We start from the raw sequence: 9,519 nt of genomic DNA, 5'->3' as shown, positions 1-9,519 counted from the left end.
TGGTAGAGGAGGAGGAGGAGGAGACAGAGGACCCAGACGCACCGTGGCAGTATGCTGTGGAGATGGAGGCAGGGAGTCCCTCGCATTCCTTGGCACAAATGGCCCATAGCATGCTCGGTTGCTTGCGTAGCGACAGCCGAATAATAACCATCAGACAGAGGGATGACTTTTGGCTGTCCACCTTGTTGGACCCTCTCTACCGTTCCAAAATGGTGGCCTTTTTCACACCTGCTGAGAGGGAGGCCAAAATAAAGTACTATAAAAACCACCTATGTAGTCAGTTGGTCTCTGCCTTTGTGCGCCAACGTCCATCCTCAGACACTGTGGGCCCTGTGCGCTCGCGTTCCGCTGCCATGGCAGCAGGGGAGGGGTGGGGTGGTAGGAGCAGTGGCAGCTCCACCAGCAGCGGCTGCCTCAGTCTGCAGTCGATGATGAGTAGCTTTCTTCACCAGCGCAGTGAGGAAACTACTAACCAGCCGCAGCAGCAGCAGCAGCAGCAGCAGCAGCAGCAGCAGCAGCATCAGGTGGACCTGGAGCAGGAGCTCAAACAACAGGCTTGGGCATACTTGGACAGCACCCTGCCAACCGAGGTAGACAATCCCCTTGACTACTGGGCAACGAAACTTGACCTTTGGCCCCAACTAGCTGAATTTGCTCTTGAAAGGCTGTCATGCCCGGCCAGTAGCGTGGCATCGGAGCGCGTGTTTAGTGCGGCAGGAGGTATTGTAACTCCGCGGAGGACACGAATGTCCACCCAAAGTGTGGAGAGACTCACGTTTGTGAAAATGAATCAGGCGTGGATTAGTCTGGAATTCAAACCACCAGTTCCTGACACAACTGACTAAATCCGCCATGAATCATGCCCCTGCCATGTGCCACTTTCAGGTCTCCTCACACTGCTGGTGGGTTCCATTTTGTCAAAGGGTGCTGGCAGATTACGGGCCTCCCATTGCTGCTGCCAGGCCTGTAATCTGCCATGGGACCCTGTACCGCCTCCTCATGCTGCTGCCAGGTCCAGAGTGTCTCATGGGTCCCTGTACGGCCTCCCATTGCTGCTGTCTCCATCGCCACACTTTGCCATGTGCCACTTTCAGGTCTCCTCACACTGCTGGTGCTGTCCATTTTGTCATAGGGTGCTGGCAGATTACGGGCCTCCCATTGCTGCTGCCAGGCCTGTAATCTGCAATGGGCCCCCGTACTGCCTCCTCATGCTGCTGCCAGGTCCACAGTGTCTCATGGGTCCTTGTACCGCCTCCCATTGCTGAAGTCTCCATCGCCACACTCTGCCATGTGCCACTTTCAGGTCTCCTCACACTGCTGGTGTGTTCCATTTTGTCATAGGGTGCTGGCAGATTACGGGCCTCCCATAGCTGCTGCCAGGCCCCTAATCTGCCATGGGCCCCTGTACCGCCTCCTCATGCTGCTGCCAGGTCCACAGTGTGTCATGCCATGTGCCACTTTCAGGTCTCCTCACACTGCTGGTGTGTTCCATTTTGTCATAGGGTGCTGGCAGATTACAGGCCTCCCATAGCTGCTGCCAGGCCCCTAATCTGCCATGGGCCCCTGTACCGCCTCCTCATGCTGCTGCCAGGTCCACAGTGTCTCATGGGTCCCTGTACCGCCTCCCATTGCTGCTGTCTCCATCGCCACACTCTGCCATGTGCCGCTTTCAGGTCTCCTCACACTGCTGCTGGGTTCCATTTTGTAATAGGATGCTGGCAGATTACGGGCCTCCCATAGCTGCTGCCAGGCCCCTAATCTGCCATGGGCCCCTGTACCGCCTCCTCATGCTGCTGCCAGGTCCACAGTGTGTCATGCCATGTGCCACTTTCAGGTCTCCTCACACTGCTGGTGTGTTCCATTTTGTCATAGAGTGCTGGCAGATTACGGGCCTCCCATTGCTGCTGCCAGGCCTGTAATCTGCCATGGGCCCCTGTACCGCCTCCTCATGCTGCTGCCAGGTCCACAGTGTCTCATGGGTCCCTGTACGGCCTCCCATTGCTGCTGTCTCCATCGCCACACTCTGCCATGTGCCACTTTCAGGTCTCCTCACACTGCTGCTGGGTTCCATTTTGTCATAGGGTGCTGGCAGATTACGGGCCTCCCATTGCTGCTGCCAGGCTTGTAATCTGCCATGGGCCCCTGAACCGCCTCCTCATGCTGCTGCCAGGTCCACAGTGTCTCATGGGTCCCTGTACGACCTCCCATTGCTGCTGTCTCCATCGTCACACTCTGCCATGTGCCACTTTCAGGTCTCCTCACACTGCTGCTGGGTTCCATTTTGTCATAGAGTGCTGGCAGATTACGGGCCTCCCATAGCTGCTGCCAGGCCCCTAATCTGCCATGGGCCCCTGTACCGCCTCCTCATGCTGCTGCCAGGTCCACAGTGTGTCATGCCATGTGCCACTTTCAGGTCTCCTCACACTGCTGCTGGGTTCCATTTTGTAATAGGATGCTGGCAGATTACGGGCCTCCCATAGCTGCTGCCAGGCCCCTAATCTGCCATGGGCCCCTGTACCGCCTCCTCATGCTACTGCCAGGTCCACAGTGTGTCATGCCATGTGCCACTTTCAGGTCTCCTCACACTGCTGGTGTGTTCCATTTTGTCATAGAGTGCTGGCAGATTACGGGCGTCCCATTGCTGCTGCCAGGCCTGTAATCTGCCATGGGCCCCTGTACCGCCTCCTCATGCTGCTGCCAGGTCCACAGTGTCTCATGGGTCCCTGTACGGCCTCCCATTGCTGCTGTCTCCATCGCCACACTCTGCCATGTGCCACTTTCAGGTCTCCTCACACTGCTGGTGTGTTCCAATTTGTCATAGGGTGCTGGCAGATTACGGGCCTCCCATAGCTGCTGCCAGGCCCCTAATCTGCCATGGGCCCCTGTACCGCCTCCTCATGCTGCTGCCAGGTCCACAGTGTCTCATGGGTCCCTGTACGACCTCCCATTGCTGCTGTCTCTATCGTCACACTCTGCCATGTGCCACTTTCAGGTCTCCTCACACTGCTGCTGGGTTCCATTTTGTCATAGAGTGCTGGCAGATTACGGGCCTCCCATAGCTGCTGCCAGGCCCCTAATCTGCCATGGGCCCCTGTACCGCCTCCTCATGCTGCTGCCAGGTCCACAGTGTGTCATGCCATGTGCCACTTTCAGGTCTCCTCACACTGCTGGTGTGTTCCAATTTGTCATAGGGTGCTGGCAGATTACGGGCCTCCCATAGCTGCTGCCAGGCCCCTAATCTGCCATGGGCCCCTGTACCGCCTCCTCATGCTGCTGCCAGGTCCACAGTGTGTCATGCCATGTGCCACTTTCAGGTCTCCTCACACTGCTGGTGTGTTCCAATTTGTCATAGGGTGCTGGCAGATTACGGGCCTCCCATAGCTGCTGCCAGACCCCTAATCTGCCATGGGCCCCTGTACCGCCTCCTCATGCTGCTGCCAGGTCCACAGTGTGTCATGCCATGTGCCACTTTCAGGTCTCCTCACACTGCTGGTGTGTTCCATTTTGTCATAGAGTGCTGGCAGATTACTGGCCTCCCATTGCTGCTGCCAGGCCTGTAATCTGCCATGGGCCCCTGTACCGCCTCCTCATGCTGCTGCCAGGTCCACAGTGTCTCATGGGTCCCTGTACGGCCTCCCATTGCTGCTGTCTCCATCGCCACACTCTGCCATGTGCCACTTTCAGGTCTCCTCACACTGCTGCTGGGTTCCATTTTGTCATAGGTTGCTGGCAGATTACGTGCCTCCCATTGCTGCTGCCAGGCCTGTAATCTGCCATGGGCCCCTGAACCGCCTCCTCATGCTGCTGCCAGGTCCACAGTGTATCATGGGTCCCTGTACGGCCTCCCATTGCTGCTGTCTCCATCGTCACACTCTGCCATGTGCCACTTTCAGGTCTCCTCACACTGCTGCTGGGTTCCATTTTGTCATAGGGTGCTGGCAGATTACGGGCCTCCCATAGCTGCTGCCAGGCCCCTATTCTGCCATGGGCCCCTGTACCGCCTCCTCATGCTGCTGCCAGGTCCACAGTGTGTCATGCCATGTGCCACTTTCAGGTCTCCTCACACTGCTGGTGTGGTCCATTTTGTCATAGGGTGCTGGCAGATTACAGGCCTCCCATAGCTGCTGCCAGGCCCCTAATCTGCCATGGGCCCCTGTACCGCCTCCTCATGCTGCTGCCAGGTCCACAGTGTCTCATGGGTCCCTGTACCGCCTCCCATTGCTGCTGTCTCCATCGCCACACTCTGCCATGTGCCACTTTCAGGTCTCCTCACACTGCTGCTGGGTTCCATTTTGTCATAGGATGCTGGCAGATTACGGGCCTCCCATAGCTGCTGCCAGGCCCCTAATCTGCCTTGGGCCCCTGTACCGCCTCCTCATGCTGCTGCCAGGTCCACAGTGTGTCATGCCATGTGCCACTTTCAGGTCTCCTCAAACTGCTGGTGTGTTCCATTTTGTCATAGAGTGCTGGCAGATTACGGGCCTCCCATTGCTGCTGCCAGGCCTGTAATCTGCCATGGGCCCCTGTACCGCCTCCTCATGCTGCTGCCAGGTCCACAGTGTCTCATGAGTCCCTGTACGGCCTCCTATTGCTGCTGTCTCCATCGTCACACTCTGCCATGTGCCACTTTCAGGTCTTCTCACACTGCTGCTGGGTTCCATTTTGTCATAGAGTGCTGGCAGATTACGGGCGTCTCCCATTGCTGCTGCCAGGCCTGTAATCTGCCATGGGCCCCTGTACCGCCTCCTCATGCTGCTGCCAGGTCCACAGTGTCTCATGGGTCCCTGTACGGCCTCCCATTGGTGATGTCTCCATCGCCACACTCTGCCATGTGCCACTTTCAGGTCTCCTCACACTGCTGCTGGGTTCCATTTTGTCATAGGTTGCTGGCAGATTACGGGCCTCCCATTGCTGCTGCCAGGCCTGTAATCTGCCATGGGCCCCTGTACCGCCTCCTCATGCTGCTGCCAGGTCCACAGTGTCTCATGGGTCCCTGTACGGCCTCCCATTGCTGCTGTCTCCATCGCCACACTCTGCCATGTGCCACTTTCAGGTCTCCTCAAACTGCTGCTGGGTTCCATTTTCTCATAGAGTGCTGGCAGATTACGGGCGTCTCACATTGCTGCTGCCAGGCCCCTAATCTGCCATGGGCCCCTGTACCGCCTCCTCATGCTGCTGCCAGGTCCACAGTGTCTCATGGGTCCCTGTACGGCCTCCCATTGCTGCTGTCTCCATCGCCACATTCTGCCATGTTCCACTTTCAGGTCTCCTCACACTGCTGCTGGGTTCCATTTTGTCATAGGTTGCTGGCAGATTACGGGCGTTTCCCATTGCTGCTGCCAGGCCTGTAATCTGACATGGGCCCCTTTACCGCCTCCTCATGCTGCTGCCAGGTCCACAGTGTCTCATGGGTCCCTGTACGGCCTCCCATTGCTGCTGTCTCCATCGCCACACTCTGCCATGTGCCACTTTCAGGTCTCCTCACACTGCTGCTGGGTTCCATTTTGTCATAGGTTGCTTGCAGATTACGGGCGTCTCCCATTGCTGCTGCCAGGCCCCTAATCTGCCATGGGCCCCTGTACTGCCTCCTCATGCTGCTGCCAGGTCCACAGTGTCTCATGGGTCCCTGTACCGCCTCCCATTGCTGCTGTCTCCATCGCCACACTCTGCCATGTGCCACTTTCAGGTCTCCTCACACTGCTGCTGGGTTCCATTTTGTCAGAGGATGCTGGCAGATTACGGGCCTCCCATAGCTGCTGCCAGGCCCCTAATCTGCCTTGGGCCCCTGTACCGCCTCCTCATGCTGCTGCCAGGTCCACAGTGTGTCATGCCATGTGCCACTTTCAGGACTCCTCACACTGCTGCTGGGTTCCATTTTGTCATAGGTTGCTGGCAGATTACGGGCGTCTCCCATTGCTACTGCCAGGCCTGTAATCTGCCATGGGCCCCTGTACCGCCTCCTCATGCTGCTGCCAGGTCCACAGTGTCTCATGGGTCCCTGTACGGCCTCCTATTGCTGCTGTCTCCATCGCCACACTCTGCCATGTGCCACTTTCAGGTCTCCTCACACTGCTGCTGGGTTCCATTTTGTCATAGGTTGCTGGCAGATTACAGGCGTCTCCCATTGCTGCTGCCAGGCCCCTAATCTGCCATGGGCCCCTGTACCGCCTCCTCATGCTGCTGCCAGGTCCACAGTGTCTCATGGGTCCCTGTACCGCCTCCCATTGCTGCTGTCTCCATCGCCACACTCTGCCATGTGCCGCTTTCAGGTCTCCTCACACTGCTGCTGGGTTCCATTTTGTCATAGGATGCTGGCAGATTACGGGCCTCCCATAGCTGCTGCCAGGCCCCTAATCTGCCATGGGCCCCTGTACCGCCTCCTCATGCTGGTGCCAGGTCCACAGTGTGTCATGCCATGTGCCACTTTCAGGTCTCCTCACACTGCTGGTGTTTTCCATTTTGTCATAGAGTGCTGGCAGATTACGGGCCTCCCATTGCTGCTGTCTCCATCGCCACACTCTGCCATGTGCCACTTTCAGGTCTCCTCACACTGCTGCTGGGTTCCATTTTGTCAAAGGTTGCTGGCAGATTACGGGCCTCCCATTGCTGCTGCCAGGCCTGTAATCTGCCATGGGCCCCTGAACCACCTCCTCATGCTGCTGCCAGGTCCACAGTGTCTCATGGGTCCCTGTACGGCCTCCTATTGCTGCTGTCTCCATCGCCACACTCTGCCATGTGCCACTTTCAGGTCTCCTCACACTGCTGCTGGGTTCCATTTTGTCATAGGTTGCTGGCAGATTACAGGCGTCTCCCATTGCTGCTGCCAGGCCCCTAATCTGCCATGGGCCCCTGTACCGCCTCCTCATGCTGCTGCCAGGTCCACAGTGTCTCATGGGTCCCTGTACCGCCTCCCATTGCTGCTGTCTCCATCGCCACACTCTGCCATGTGCCGCTTTCAGGTCTCCTCACACTGCTGCTGGGTTCCATTTTGTCATAGGATGCTGGCAGATTACGGGCCTCCCATAGCTGCTGCCAGGCCCCTAATCTGCCATGGGCCCCTGTACCGCCTCCTCATGCTGCTGCCAGGTCCACAGTGTGTCATGCCATGTGCCACTTTCAGGTCTCCTCACACTGCTGGTGTGTTCCATTTTGTCATAGAGTGCTGGCAGATTACGGGCCTCCCATTGCTGCTGTCTCCATCGCCACACTCTGCCATGTGCCACTTTCAGGTCTCCTCACACTGCTGCTGGGTTCCATTTTGTCAAAGGTTGCTGGCAGATTACGGGCCTCCCATTGCTGCTGCCAGGCCTGTAATCTGCCATGGGCCCCTGAACCACCTCCTCATGCTGCTGCCAGGTCCACAGTGTCTCATGGGTCCCTGTACGGCCTCCCATTGCTGCTGTCTCCATCGTCACACTCTGCCATGTGCCACTTTCAGGTCTCCTCACACTGCTGCTGGGTTCCATTTTGTCATAGAGTGCTGGCAGATTACGGGCCTCCCATAGCTGCTGCCAGGCCCCTAATCTGCCATGGGCCCCTGTACCGCCTTCTCATGCTGCTGCCAGGTCCACAGTGTGTCATGCCATGTGCCACTTTCAGGTCTCCTCACACTGCTGGTGTGTTCCATTTTGTCATAGGGTGCTGGAAGATTACGGGCCTCCCATAGCTGCTGCCAGGCCCCTAATCTGCCATGGGCCCCTGTACCGCCTCCTCATGCTGCTGCCAGGTCCACAGTGTGTCATGCCATGTGCCACTTTCAGGTCTCCTCACACTGCTGGTGTGTTCCATTTTGTCATAGGGTGCTGGCAGATAACGGGCCTCCCATAGCTGCTGCCAGGCCCCTAATCTGCCATGGGCCCCTGTACCGCCTCCTCATGCTGCTGCCAGGTCCACAGTGTCTCATGGGTCCCTGTACGGCCTCCCATTGCTGCTGTCTCCATCGCCACACTCTGCCATGTGCCACTTTCAGGTCTCCTCACACTGCTGCTGGGTTCCATTTTGTCATAGGTTGCTGGCAGATTACGGGCCTCCCATTGCTGCTGCCAGGCCTGTAATCTGCCATGGGCCCCTGTACCGCCTCCTCATGCTGCTGCCAGGTCCACAGTGTCTCATGGGTCCCTGTACGGCCTCCCATTGCTGCTGTCTCCATCGCCACACTCTGCCATGTGCCACTTTCAGGTCTCCTCAAACTGCTGCTGGGTTCCATTTTCTCATAGAGTGCTGGCAGATTACGGGCGTCTCACATTGCTGCTGCCAGGCCCCTAATCTGCCATGGGCTCCTGTACCGCCTCCTCATGCTGCTGCCAGGTCCACAGTGTCTCATGGGTCCCTGTACGGCCTCCCATTGCTGCTGTCTCCATCGCCACACTCTGCCATGTTCCACTTTCAGGTCTCCTCACACTGCTGCTGGGTTCCATTTTGTCATAGGTTGCTGGCAGATTACGGGCGTTTCCCATTGCTGCTGCCAGGCCTGTAATCTGACATGGGCCCCTTTACCGCCTCCTCATGCTGCTGCCAGGTCCACAGTGTCTCATGGGTCCCTGTACGGCCTCCCATTGCTGCTGTCTCCATCGCCACACTCTGCCATGTGCCACTTTCAGGTCTCCTCACACTGCTGCTGGGTTCCATTTTGTCATAGGATGCTGGCAGATTACGGGCGTCTCCCATTGCTGCTGCCAGGCCCCTAATCTGCCATGGGCCCCTGTACTGCCTCCTCATGCTGCTGCCAGGTCCACAGTGTCTCATGGGTCCCTGTACCGCCTCCCATTGCTGCTGTCTCCATCGCCAAACTCTGCCATGTGCCACTTTCAGGTCTCCTCACACTGCTGCTGGGTTCCATTTTGTCAGAGGATGCTGGCAGATTACGGGCCTCCCATAGCTGCTGCCAGGCCCCTAATCTGCCTTGGGCCCCTGTACCGCCTCCTCATGCTGCTGCCAGGTCCACAGTGTGTCATGCCATGTGCCACTTTCAGGTCTCCTCACACTGCTGCTGGGTTCCATTTTGTCATAGGTTGCTGGCAGATTACGGGCGTCTCCCATTGCTACTGCCAGGCCTGTAATCTGCCATGGGCCCCTGTACCGCCTCCTCATGCTGCTGCCAGGTCCACAGTGTCTCATGGGTCCCTGTACGGCCTCCTATTGCTGCTGTCTCCATCGCCACACTCTGCCATGTGCCACTTTCAGGTCTCCTCACACTGCTGCTGGGTTCCATTTTGTCATAGGTTGCTGGCAGATTACAGGCGTCTCCCATTGCTGCTGCCAGGCCCCTAATCTGCCATGGGCCCCTGTACCGCCTCCTCATGCTGCTGCCAGGTCCACAGTGTCTCATGGGTCCCTGTACCGCCTCCCATTGCTGCTGTCTCCATCGCCACACTCTGCCATGTGCCGCTTTCAGGTCTCCTCACACTGCTGCTGGGTTCCATTTTGTCATAGGATGCTGGCAGATTGCGGGCCTCCCATAGCTGCTGCCAGGCCCCTAATCTGCCATGGGCCCCTGTACCGCCTCCTCATGCTGCTGCC

This window comes from Staurois parvus, unplaced genomic scaffold (genome assembly GCF_062004578.1).
Source record: "Staurois parvus isolate SC_StPar_1 unplaced genomic scaffold, SC_StPar_1.0 ptg000837l, whole genome shotgun sequence".
Taxonomy (NCBI): Eukaryota; Metazoa; Chordata; class Amphibia; order Anura; family Ranidae; genus Staurois; species Staurois parvus.
This window is presented reverse-complemented; position numbering follows the sequence as displayed.